This window comes from Molossus molossus, unplaced genomic scaffold (genome assembly GCF_014108415.1).
Source record: "Molossus molossus isolate mMolMol1 unplaced genomic scaffold, mMolMol1.p scaffold_m16_p_2, whole genome shotgun sequence".
NCBI lineage: Eukaryota > Metazoa > Chordata > Mammalia > Chiroptera > Molossidae > Molossus > Molossus molossus.
In genome coordinates, this window is record NW_023425355.1 from 32994296 (window position 1) to 33007491 (window position 13196).

The window sequence follows — 13196 nt, forward strand, 5'->3', positions numbered from 1 at the left end:
TGTTTTCATTTCAAGTGAACTACAATATTGTTTTGATTACTTCTATCAATTCCAGAGATCGGTATTAAGATTACTCATATTTCATACTTATGTACTCAGTAAACTAAGGTACATAGAAGTGAAGAAATGTAAGACCACATGACTAATTAGTGGAAGAGCTGGAAAATAAATTTATATCTATCTAATTGCCTGTCATGTGGGAAATATCTAATATATTACCATCTTGGCATACGCCTCCCTGACAATTTATAATAGTTAAACAGTGGACCTTGTATGTATGTGTTTGTATAAATATATAACTAGAAAATGATAATGACCTTAATTCAAAGTACATACAGGAATAATTCTGGTCCATCCTAGATTTGTTTTATGGGCCCCATAGAGAGTAAGAGGATAAGGCTTCTTTTAGCTTTAGAGTCTTCAAGAAAAATCACAAAGGGTTCTGCTCTTTCCTTGTTAATCCCAAAACAGCTGTGCCACACTTCAAGTCTATCTAATATGTGTTCTCAGAGTATTTCAACAGCTGTTTCTTCTTTATCTTTATTGTTGAGAGTATTACAGATATACCCCCACTTCCCCCTCCATTGACTCCTTCCTTTCACCCCAGTTCCTGTCCCACCCTAGGCCTTTACCACTCTATAGTCTGTGTCCATGACTAATACATGTATGCATATAAATTCTTTGTTTAATCTCTTCCTGCCCACCCACCTCCTTTCCCTCTGAGATATGTCAGTCTGTTCCATGTTTCCATGCCTCTGTTTCTATTTTATTCATCAGTTTATTTTGTTCATTAGATTCACATATAAGTGAGATCCTGTAATACTTGTCTTTCTCTGGCTTATTTCAGTTACAGTAATACTCTCCAGGTTCCTCCATGCTCTCTCAAAGGGTAAGAGATCCTTTTTTTACAGCTTCATCATATTCCATTGTGTAAATGTACCACAGCATTTTTATCCACTTATCTGCTGATGGACACTTGGGCTGTTTCCAGATCTTAGCTATTGTAAATAGCGCTGCTATGAACATAGGAGTGCACATATTCTTTCCGATTGGTGTTTAGGGATTCTGATAGATTCCTAGGAGTGGGAACACTGGATCAAACTGCAGATCAATTTTTAATTTTTCAAAAAATTTCCCTACTATTTTCCATAGTGGCTGCACCAGTCTACATTCCCACCAGCAGTGTATTAGGGTTCCCTTTTCTCCACATCCTCATCAGCACTTGTTTGTTGATTTAATGATGGTAGCCATTCTGGTCGGTGTGAAGTGGTATATCATTGTTGTTTTAATTTGCATTCCTGATGATTAGTGACTTTGAACATTTTACATATGTCTCTTGGCCATTTGTATGTCCTATTTGGAGAAGTATCTATTCATGTCCTCTGCCGATTTTTAATTGGATTGTTTGTCTTCTTTTCCTTGAATTGTATGAGTACTTTATATAATCCGGAAATTAACCTTTTATCAGATGTATCATTGGCAAATATGTTCTCCCAAGCATTGGGTTCCCTCTTCATTTTGATGCTGGTTTCTTTTGTTGTGCAGAAGCTTTTTAATTTGATGTAGTTCCATTTGTTTATTTAGTTGTCCATTGTTTCCCTTGCTCTAGGTGATGTATCTGTGAAAATTTGGCTAAGTGAGATGTCTGAAATTTTGCCGTCTATGTTTTATTCTAGAATTTTTATGTGACTTACATTGTCGTGACTTACATTTAAATATTTTCAGTTTATTCTTGTGTATGGTATTAATTGATGGTCTAGTTTCATTTTTTTGCACGTAAGTGTCCAATTTTCCCAGCACCATTTATTGAAGAGCCTGTCTTTAGTCCATTGTATGCTCTTGTTTCCTTTTTCAAATATTAATTGAACATAGTGGCTTGGTTTGATATCAGGGTTCTCTGTTCTGTTCTATTGATCTATATGCCTGTTCCCGTGCCAGTCCCATGCTGTTCCGATTACTATGTCTTCGTAATATATCTTCATATCTGGTATTGTGATCCCTCCTACTCTGTTCTTCTCCATTAAGATTGCTGCGGCTATTCAGGGTCTTTTCTTGTTACATATAAATATTTTGAGTATTTGTTCTAGATCTGTGAAATCTGCCATTGGAATTTTAATAAGGATTGCTTTAAATCTGTAGATTGCTTTTGGTAGTATGGACATTTTAATGATGTTAATTCTTCCAGTGTATGAATATGGTATGTTCTTCCCTTGTTTATATCTTCCTCTGTGTCCTTTTTTTGTTTTGTTTTGTTTTGTTTTGTTTTTTTAATATCCTGTAGTTTTCTGAGTACAGGTCTTTTACCTCTTTGGTTAAGTTCATTCCTAGGTATCTGTTTTTGTCGTTGTTGTTGCAATGGTAAATGGGATTTTTTTTTTTTTTTTTTTTTAGATTCTCTTTCTGTTAGTTCATTATTGGTATACAAAAATGTCATTGATTTTTGGGTGCTAATTTTGTATCATGCTTACGTTGCCAAATTCATTTATTAAATCTAGTAGTTTTATGGTAGAGTCTTTATGAGTTTTCTATGTACAACATCATGCTATTGAGAATAATGGCAGGGTTACTTTCTCTTTTCCTATTTGGATGGCTTTGCCTATTATTTCTTCTCCTAGTTTGATTGCTGTGACTAACAGCTGTTTGCTTGTTTTTGAATTACCTGTGTCCTGTGATAATATGGTTGTTAGGTCTTCAGCAACCATACTTACATTTAAAAATAAAATTAGCATGGTATTACCCTAAGTGGTCTGCCTCCAAGTGTCATTAGCCATTGACAGTGTATGCATTTTAGTATCAATCCAGGAACACAAATCCCTAAATATGGTAAATTTAAACTTGTATCCTTGTGGGTCATGTGTCAGAGAGTTCTCTGTGGGAGTCATTTCTCTGCACTGAAAGCACATTTTCTCAGAAAAGCACATAAATATCTCAGCCCCCTTTGGACCTGGACGTGACTCACAGACTAGCTTGCCTTTCTCTATATTTGAGCACTCAGGCACAGTAAATTCTTTTGTCCTGCTCTTGCACTTTTAAGATGGGGTGACATTCAGCCAGTATGCATTCTTTTGGTCACTCTGTTTGTTTATAGCCAATGTTTGATACTGGTCAAGGTCTATGACTTAGGAATTATTACAGGCTTTGTATATCATCTGGTAAAACTTTGCTGTAGATAAATTTGTCTCTAATATGTCAGTTTTTAACTCACTAGTAAGGGAACCAGCAAGACAACAAAAATATTTAAAAGAGAGTGTGCCATATCAGAAAAGGTACTGAAATGGAATGGTTACAAATTTGGGGACTAAAAATGCTTATATAAACAACTGTGGTTTTGTAATAATTAAAGTTTCCTTTCACAAAATCTAAAGGACATAGTGGTCTTGTCATTGTTACAAAAGAAAGCTTGTAACAGAATGGTACATGCTGCCCATCAGTCAAAAGTTAAAAATCAGTGCATTTAAGTAGAAAATATTCAGGATATATCTACCTGAGACTAAGGTTAAGTTTTCATCCTCCAGCAATAGTGCATAACAGGGACATCTATCAGGAAAGCATGAAACAAAATCAATAGAGATTGGAAGCTGAAAACAAAATAAATTAGTGTCAGTGATTTTTTTTCAAGCTGAAACAAAGATGTAGAATATATAGTTTGCCCGTTTCTTAGTTTGGGAACAATTGTGTTTTTCTTTGTCCTTCACTTCTTTTGGTTTCTTCCTCCAAAAAGCAATAATAATTCTCATGTTAACTTTCTGTTTGAATAATTGTGTGGTTTTTTTTTTTTTTTTTTGTGCAATTTTTGAATATAACAAAAATTAGACATAAGTTTACTTTGTGCACTGTAATTACCATCATGGTTATCAGCGGAGTTTATATTTATATTATTTATTTAATTCAGTTTCCAACATCTAGGAATAATCTCCAAGTAAAATTCTAAAATAAATCAATCTCAATTTATTTTACCTATAAATTAATTTTACCTATAAACCTGGACTTTCAGAGTATGTAATTTTTCTATATACTCTGACATACTTATATAAATGATTTAAGAATGTTCCTAAACATACACATGCATCCTTATTGTATGAAAAGTTTCATGGTTGGAAACTGCCAAGGCCTGATAACATTTGTTGGAAGATTATTAAAAGATCCAAAGTTGTGTTTTAAATGGTCATTATTACTTCAGAAATGCCCTGTACCATTTTTATGAACTTACCTTATCCAAAGCTAGAGAACAAGGACCAAGAAATTCACTTCCATTTGTTTGCAGTACTTATTACTGTGCAGAAAGATCCCATTTCCACAGATCTCTGCAAATTTTCAAGGTTCCTGACCTGCAAGAAGAAAGATATTCTTTACTACCTGTAAGGCAGAAACTTTTTGGGCCATAGAACAAGTACCAGACAGTTTCATGGGAGGTCTTTTGAGGCATTGCTGTCAAGTATAATCCTTGTTCCTTGATGGTAGGTTTGTCAGTTCTGATTAGATAATTTTACCTTCAAATATGACATTTCTAGTGTGGTTACAATTACAAACTTGATTTTATTTGTGGTGAGTTACAGCATAGTTACAATTATTTTTATCAACTCTAGAAATAGATATTACGATAACACATGTTATAGATAAAGAAATCAAGGCACACAAAAGTTAAGGAATTTAAATTGCACAGCTAATAATAAGTAGAACTGAGAAATTCATTTTGCTTATTAGATTGAAAATATAAAACATGTAACCATCTTTCCATATGCCTCCCTGGCAATATATAAAGGCTAAACAATGGGCCTTTGAACAGCCTCCTGTATATCTAGACTCATCAACTTTAAGGATTTTTTACTCTTCTGAAAATTCATATCTGTAGTCTGTTTTTACATTAAAAAGTCATAATATGAACATGTAGGAAATTTTATGTGTTTATAAATTCTGAGGGGCTATAATTTATACTGTAATAGTCTGAAAATTGTAATCTGCTCTAAACTGAAATTCAATGACAGGAACTATACCATAATATTACTTGCATGGGATTTTGGGGGGCAGTCACTTGAATTTCACACCACTTAAAGAGATATTTCTGCTACACTGATTTTTGAGAGTTATAATTTAAAAAGGAGGAGGAAGAGGAAGAGAAGAAAAAGAAAAAAAGAAAAAACTTTGTGGTATAAGACTTTCTGAGTAGAGAACAACAAGCACAATACCTAAATCAACCAATGCAAACTTAAAATAGATTTTTCTCATTAGTTTCAATCAGTAGCCCCTTAATCATATGTAACTTTTTTTTTTCTATAATGCTTTTTTTGTTTTGGAAAGAGAGGAAGGGAGAGGAAGAGAGAGACAGAAACATCAATGGGAGAATGTATCTATTGGCCGCCTCCTGCATGCCCCCTACTGGGCATCAGGCAGTATTTGTCAAAAGTAAGTGTAAGACTTTTTATGGATTGTGATTGGCAAATCTCTAGGGCTTTTAAAACTTTCCCATAAAGTGTGGACCACAATCATTACTAATAAGCAAGAAATAATAACCTAGAAATGAAATCTTATACATCAATTTGTAAAATGTATTATGCCAGCCCATGCACACGAATAAGAGCATCATTCTATATATACACAGGGTGGAGCAAAAGTAGATTAACAGTTGTGAGTCTGCAAAACATAGAGTTTATTCTTGTATTATTATTTATTAATTATTGTATTATTTTCCATACAAACAAGTGTAGACCTACTTTTTCCCCACCCTATATGCTGAAAAAATAGTTACTAAAACATGTATATAGATTGAGATAGATATGAATATGGATATGGAGATATATATATATATATATATATATATATATATTCAGCAATACTTTAGCTATACAAAATTAACCTAGGAGTTGGGAGTTGAGTTTCTTTCTTGATTTGACAGCTTTTCTATAATGTGGACCTGAAAAATAGTATTTCTTCTAACACTGTGGATACAATTAGAAAATAAAGAACAGACAAAATACATTTACATTAAGTCTATTTTTCATCCCTCTCTTTATAAGTTGAGGAAATAAGCCTTTTGTATTATCTTCTAGCCATCTGGAAACTACCAAAGATGAATTGGGTGTAAGAGACCTTGACAGTTCTATTATTCTAAATTTAAGATTAGATTTGGGAGAAGAAAATAACAAAAGGGTCTATTAGGGAAAACTGCTCAATTAAAATTAGAACATAGGTACCTAAGTACATGAACAGTTTTATTCTTGGCTACCTCATTAACCAGAGTGACCATACAACATTTAGAATAAACAGCAGGAAGAAGAAGCACAACAATAAGTAAATCTTTAGCTCTTCCTGAAATGAGGAATTTATGAGTATGATAAGAGGCAGTATAAAATAATAAAGGTTAACTATTTTGAAATGAAAATATTCATAGAGGTATGGTGTATAACATCCTTTTGCTATCTGGATAGAATATGTGAAAAATAAATGTCCACGTGATCTTATTATGAGGGCAAATTTTATATTCTAAGATCATTTTTCATTTTAGTTATTTCATACTCTCCTTTCTATTATTCTTTGGTTTCTCATCTAAATTAGTGTACCATTATTTGTATATATTTACACATATGGACCCAGATACAAACAAATAAATACATATTATAGAAGGTTTAAACTTGAGCTTTAAAATATAATTAAACTCTCAACATATTATAAAGTAATACATATACCATATCAATTTTACCATTTAATTTGAAGTTTAAAAAAGTAAATATTTCTATATATAACTCTCCAAGTAAAAATTATTTCATTGCAACTTGATATGTTTGATGCTGTGTATTACGGATTCTGATTTTCTTAGGAAATTTCCAGGTACCCAAAAAATATTCACTAATTACTTTCAAGGTTTCAAAGTGAATTAGAGAACTTAGAAATTATATTTAGATTAACATGAAAGAAAAACACAGTTATTTTTGGCATTGAAATTTAACTTTATAATACGAGAGAGAACATTTATAATATAGTCCAAATGGAATAACTGTGGGCCCATATATTTTGTAACATTGTCTGAAGTTGGCAAGAACCAATCCTTTGGTTAAAAACTTGGCTTACTACAATTCAGTTTATCATTATTATCTTAAACATTTAATTGGAGTAATGGGGGTTTTTCTGAGAGGTGAAATCAGTATATAGATTATAAGCCCAAACTGTTGCCAAACTCAAGAGGTTCGCTGTTTGGGGTGTTCTATTCAAGAAGGAGTTGTGGTTGTTTGCAAGCTAGTTTTATTTACTTTCAGCAATAAAGAAAAAGATTAACATCAAAGATCTGTCTTCCTGAAGGAAAGCTTAGCCATTGCTAGTTACACTATTTGATCAATTATATGTTGATTCCTTCTTTGCAGTTGGCTACACTTCTCTGGTGGAGCTCTTGTCAAGCTAATCTCTTTACAGCAGCAAAACAGGGTGTTCCATTTTAACATTTAGCAAGAACGGCATTTAGTAAGAACCACCCAGACCTTGAGACCCTTGTCTTATCTAACAAAACTAAGCAAATCAGTGAGGGCTATGTGGACTGTGAGTCTCATAAAGTAGAGATCTCCACATATTTTGTTATTATCACTACTATAAAAAATTGTGGACACTCTCCAAAGTTAGCAGTTTATAAAGCATATAATGTACAAATAATTTATTATGAACATTTAAATATTTATAAATAAAATATAAAATAAATCAAGATTAAAAATTGAATTTTTAATAATTAGTTCCTATACTCAACTAGATAGTTTAAATATTCACTAGAGTATACATAGTTCTCTGAGGAGATACTTTGTCTACTACCAATTTAGATATACTACTCTGCTACTGAAAGCTGTAGGTGTTCTCTGTTAACCTCTATAGTGTTCAACTTTAGGGAATAATGCCAAACATTTCCCAAAGTATGAATTCCAAAGTATGATTCCCAAAAGTACGAATCTTTTAGTTGCTCCTTCTCCTTACCAACATTTGATATATTCATATTTTATATTTTGGTGTGTTTGTTTTCTATGTTACACTGGTTTCTTTTAAATATTGTGATACTAAAGAAAAATTTAAAATATCAACAGCAATAAAAGAGCAATCCTCAGAGTAAAAACTTTGTTTTGAATAGCAGTTTCTCAAGGTCTTGTGATTTTTAAGAGGACAGTTTGTCAGTACTGTGTTCTCAATTTTGCTTTGTTTCAATGAACAACGTTTCTTAATGTTTTATCTTTGATAAACAGTAGAACTGATTCCACAACTTTGTAGAGATTCTCATGAGCAGACACTGTTTTTGTAGAATTGCAGTACTGAGAAGCTTTAATTTTTTAATTTAGTACCGAGACCTTGAGAGGATGTGCTATTAGACATCATATCAGACATTACAAGAACAAAGCGAATACACTTTAGCAAAATGCTTTGTATGTTACAAGACCATCAGGAAAAGCTGACCAGCATTTTCTCCTACTTCTGTTAGTGCAGAACAAAATGTTCTTGCTTCTCCAGTGGTGTAAATAAGTTTTAAATTGTCATATCTTAAAAATAATTTACAAATTGCAATAAAATAGAATAGCAGATAAAACCAAAATGTCAGCTTTATGAAGAAGGAGAAGTGAATTGCAGGGCATTGCTCATTATGAGAGTAAAATAGGACTAACAGAACTCCAGATTTAAGCACACTATTTATCCATCAGTCTAAAGATCTGTCTAGTGTAGAAGCAGTGAGAACCTTCATGTTGCACTTCTTGACCTTTCTTCACAGGGAGGTAAGTATCAAGAGCAGGAAAGAGGTGAGCTATCTGCTTGTATCCTTTGCCCAGTTCTCTACTCTATTGTTCACTTTTGAAATATAAGAACTAGTTTATGTATACTTTTTCATACAATCATATGCACTAAAAATAATTTCTAAGTATATTGTTTATTTTTTTTTTACTTTGGCTTATTACACACACACACACACACACACACACACACACACACACAGTTTGTTTGTTTTTTCAATTTCAGGATAGTCAGATTTTGTTTGAAGATTTTTCCTTAGAAATGACCTAAGGAAAGAAGTATTAGAAGACTTGAGTAAAAGGAGAGACATATTAGGTTTCAGATTCAGACTCAAAATTATAAAAAATTAATTTTACTTAAAGTATTAATTCACTACAATCCCAACTGAGACACTTGGCATGTTTTTTTGTTTGTTTGTTTTTTTTAAAGTGGAGTTTGACTTGCAAGTCATAAATTTACCAGAGATAAAGTATGAGAGAAAGCCTGAAAAGATATGTAAGGAATATTTAACCTGCATGTTTATTAATGAAAAAGGGATTTGCTACCCTTTTTCTTTCCTTTTTTTTTTGTATTTTCCAGGAAATCACCCGCCCTAGGGGTTTGAATGGAAATGGAACAAACATACATTGCCATTACACTTTAAAGTTCTTTAAAAGGAACATTTATTTCCTTTAACTGCATTTTGGTTTAAATTGTTGATTCTCCTCCCCCTAAACGAGGGAAGAATGTCTTGCTTTCTCCATCACAGAGAGGGATTGGAGAAGCTTGTAAGTAAGCCTTCCCGGGGCAGTCTTCCGGGAGGAGGCTTCTGCTGAAGAGCAGAAGCTGGGAGGTGATTGCTGTCTTAAGATCTAGTTATTATAAGAGATTTCTGGAGATTTTGAAGTAAAGGTGAGAAAAGAAGGGACTATCACTTTGGAGTAGTGGGAAAGGAATGTTTTTGTGTGTGTGTGTGTGAGAGTCATTGTTTCTGTGAGGGAATTAATATCTGGAGTTTGTATTCTTCCAGATATTTCAAAAATCCATATTTTAAAAGCGAGGGAGGTGGTGATCAATTACACCTCTGAAAAAAAGTAATCATTGGGGGTACTTTAGAATAAAATGTTTTATATTTCCACAAAAAGCAATGGTAACAGAAAAAAATAAACAGAACTTGATAAATTTATCTTCCTTACTTTGGAAAAAAACAAACAAACAAACAAGACAGTTATAATCCCTAATGAAAAATGAAGTTGTTGATTTTTCATATTACTTTGGTTGTGTTGATTGTGTTCTTAACAAATTTTACTGTTTTATTGGTTTGTATAGTAGTAATCTGAAGTACTGTGATAACTATGCAGATTTAAGTACTTATGAGAATTAGAAGCTTGGTTATTTGTCAGGGGATACTAAATGTCTTAAAGAATTGTTGGTTTATGGATGTACAAAGGATGACCTTTGTCTACATTTCTACCTATTTATCAAAAGGATGATATATTCCTATTTGTACTGTAATATGAAAATATCTGGAAATCTTAACCTAAGGAATACTAGATACATATTAATATAATAAAGCACAACAAACAATATATCTAGTAATAAAGGATATCTAAGGAAAAAATAGAGGAACTTTTTCATGTTTTTCTTCCACATTTCACTTAGCATGTTGTACCTATGTTAGCATAAAATAACTGAGACCAGAATTTAAAAACATGGATGGAAAACTACCTTATCAAAAATATGTAAACATATATAAACATGGAAAGATATTCAAATATGTTAGTAATACATATAATTTCTCTCTCTATCTCTATCCATCTATCTATCATCTATCTATCTATCTATCTATCTATCTATCTATCTATCTATCTAATATATAATGAGGGGGGAATCAAAGGAATTAGACTCAAATGTAATCAATGAAAAACTCAGGGTTTGGAGTATTGATGGTGCATATTTTCTTTAGGTTTTATGTACCTTTAGATTCTTTGGAAACACTTAATGGAGCTGAAAGGGAACAATCCATTATGTTAACAGACCTTTACATAGGTAACCAAACACACTGCATTGTCTTTAGCTGAAGGTAGATTTTTCTGTGGATCTGAGAACACTAGTTAATTGATTCCTTGTGCTTTTCTTGAAATTCAGATACTTAGACTATATTCAACACTTGGGTTCAAGCAGAAGATACTTATTTGTATTTTTATGTACTTCTGAGAAAGAATTAAAAAAATGTATTCAAATACTGTGGGATAGTCATTCGTAGGATACTGCATCCATAATGTTGAATACTATGCAGCTGTAAAAAGAATAAGCTAATGCAGCAAGCTAAATGAAATGATAATAAAAGATTTACAAGGTATATTCTAAAAATAAGCACATTGTAGAATAGCTTGTATTGTATTACTACTATATATATCTATATCTATATCTATATATATATATCTATATATCTATATATGAAAACCTGAAAATGTACTTATTGCTTTATTAATTGAAGATATACATGTAGTTGGAGAGACAGAAGATTTCAACCTTCTATATATATATATTGCATATATCCATTTAAAAAAAATTGTGTCTTTTTCCTTGTTTTGTATTTGAAAAAAAATGTTTAATGTTGACATTATTGCAGGAGTCCCCCTTCTTCCATTTGCCCACCTCTCCTCTCCCCTGTCAATCCCTTCTTTATTTTGAAAAGAGTATGCTTGAATGATGTTCATTATGATAAAAATAAGATAAACTTAAAATATGGGAAAATTTGTAGAAGTAATTCACAAAAAAAAAAAAAACAAAAAACGATGTTGGAAATATTTATCGATGTGGAAAGATCTTCAAATATATTTGTGAAAAGGATAAAGGTCTAGTTTCAAGAAAACATCCACATTTTTGGATATATATAGGAAAATTATAAAACCGTATAAAGCAAACCAGTATATTTTGCACATAATTTTGAGGATTTACTTTCTTCTTTGAAAAAAACAGAAGATGAAATATATACAATATGCATGAAAGATATTACCTTAAGTATTAAAATGTGGAATTATGATCCCATTTTTGTCTAACACTCACACAACTCTTAAATTGTGAATGAAGCCCAGCCCGTGTGGCTCAATGGTTGAGCATCCACCCATGCACAAAGAGATTGCTGGTTTGATTCCTGGCCAGGGCACATGCCCAGGTTGTGGGCCAAATCCCCAGTGGGGGACATGCAGGAGGCAGCCAATCAAACTGTGAATGAAAATGTCTACAAGCCTGAGAAGGCTCTTTGGATGGCTATATTTCCTATCCTTCCCCACTAAGGACCTAGGTGACTGTAGTTCTGGTTCTAGTCACAAGATGGCACTTGCCAGGTGCCTAAATTTCTCCAGGCAATCATTTTTAAGTAGACAAACAAAGCAATAAAACTTATTTTGTATTAGCAGATAACAAGACAAAATCAGAATGTGATTGCATTTCTGTTGGAAAATTGCACCTGTATAATAAAAAGGGGGGGAAAAAAAAAACGCGCACAAGACTGATGTGAGAATTCAAACAGAAAACATTTTTAAAATATAGCTGCACGAATTTAACCTATAAAAGGAAGACATGAGGCAATTGTTATTCCCTTCTTTCCTCTTCCCAAATCATGCTTTACATGAGAAGGATGATTTTATCATGAACCAAATAACAATTATGTCAAAGAGAGCATTTCAAATAATAAGAAGAAAAGGGAAAATAAACATGACATCTACATCACCAATGAGATTTCATCTCCTTCCCATGTTTCAGAACGACATGCCTGCTTGAAGTTTGGTAGAGAAGTTTCTTCACATTATTTTCATTTAATTGGCTTGATTCCTTGTCTCCTTTTGAACAGCCTAGACTTATATCAGAGATGCACATGACCTGGTGAATCTGCATGTGAAGCTGGTTGAGCCCCAGAAAGGCAATGTGACCATAGAAATATGGGAAGGAAGAAGCAGCTAGAGTGATAATTAAAAAACCAGATCATAGGGACAGACCCTACAAGGTCCACATGACATTGAGTAAGGCTCTTCCCATTTCACAAAATATTTAACATTAAAAACATTTGAGAACTTGGGGTATAATTCATTTGTTTCCTACTCTGCAGTCATAGTATTTTAAATTAAAATCCAAGTTTCACATTATAATCATGGTAAGTTGAGAATTTGAGGTACATATTAGTTTTCTCCCTGTTCTGCCATCATAATGTTTTGCAATTTAAAGTCATACCTTCTAGCTTAGGGAATAAAACTTTATGTGTTAAACTATGATGAAGAAATTGTGCAAGAGGCTATTCAGGCATTTTGAGGTTCCAGCGAGTGGTCTGACTCTCCAATCTTTGACAGCCATGCTAGGTTATCACCACATACTAGATTGCATAGTTACAAACATTTCATTAAGTTCTCATGACCTTCTTTAAGTCAACATCTGTATACTCTTGAATAATATTTTGTAGTGAT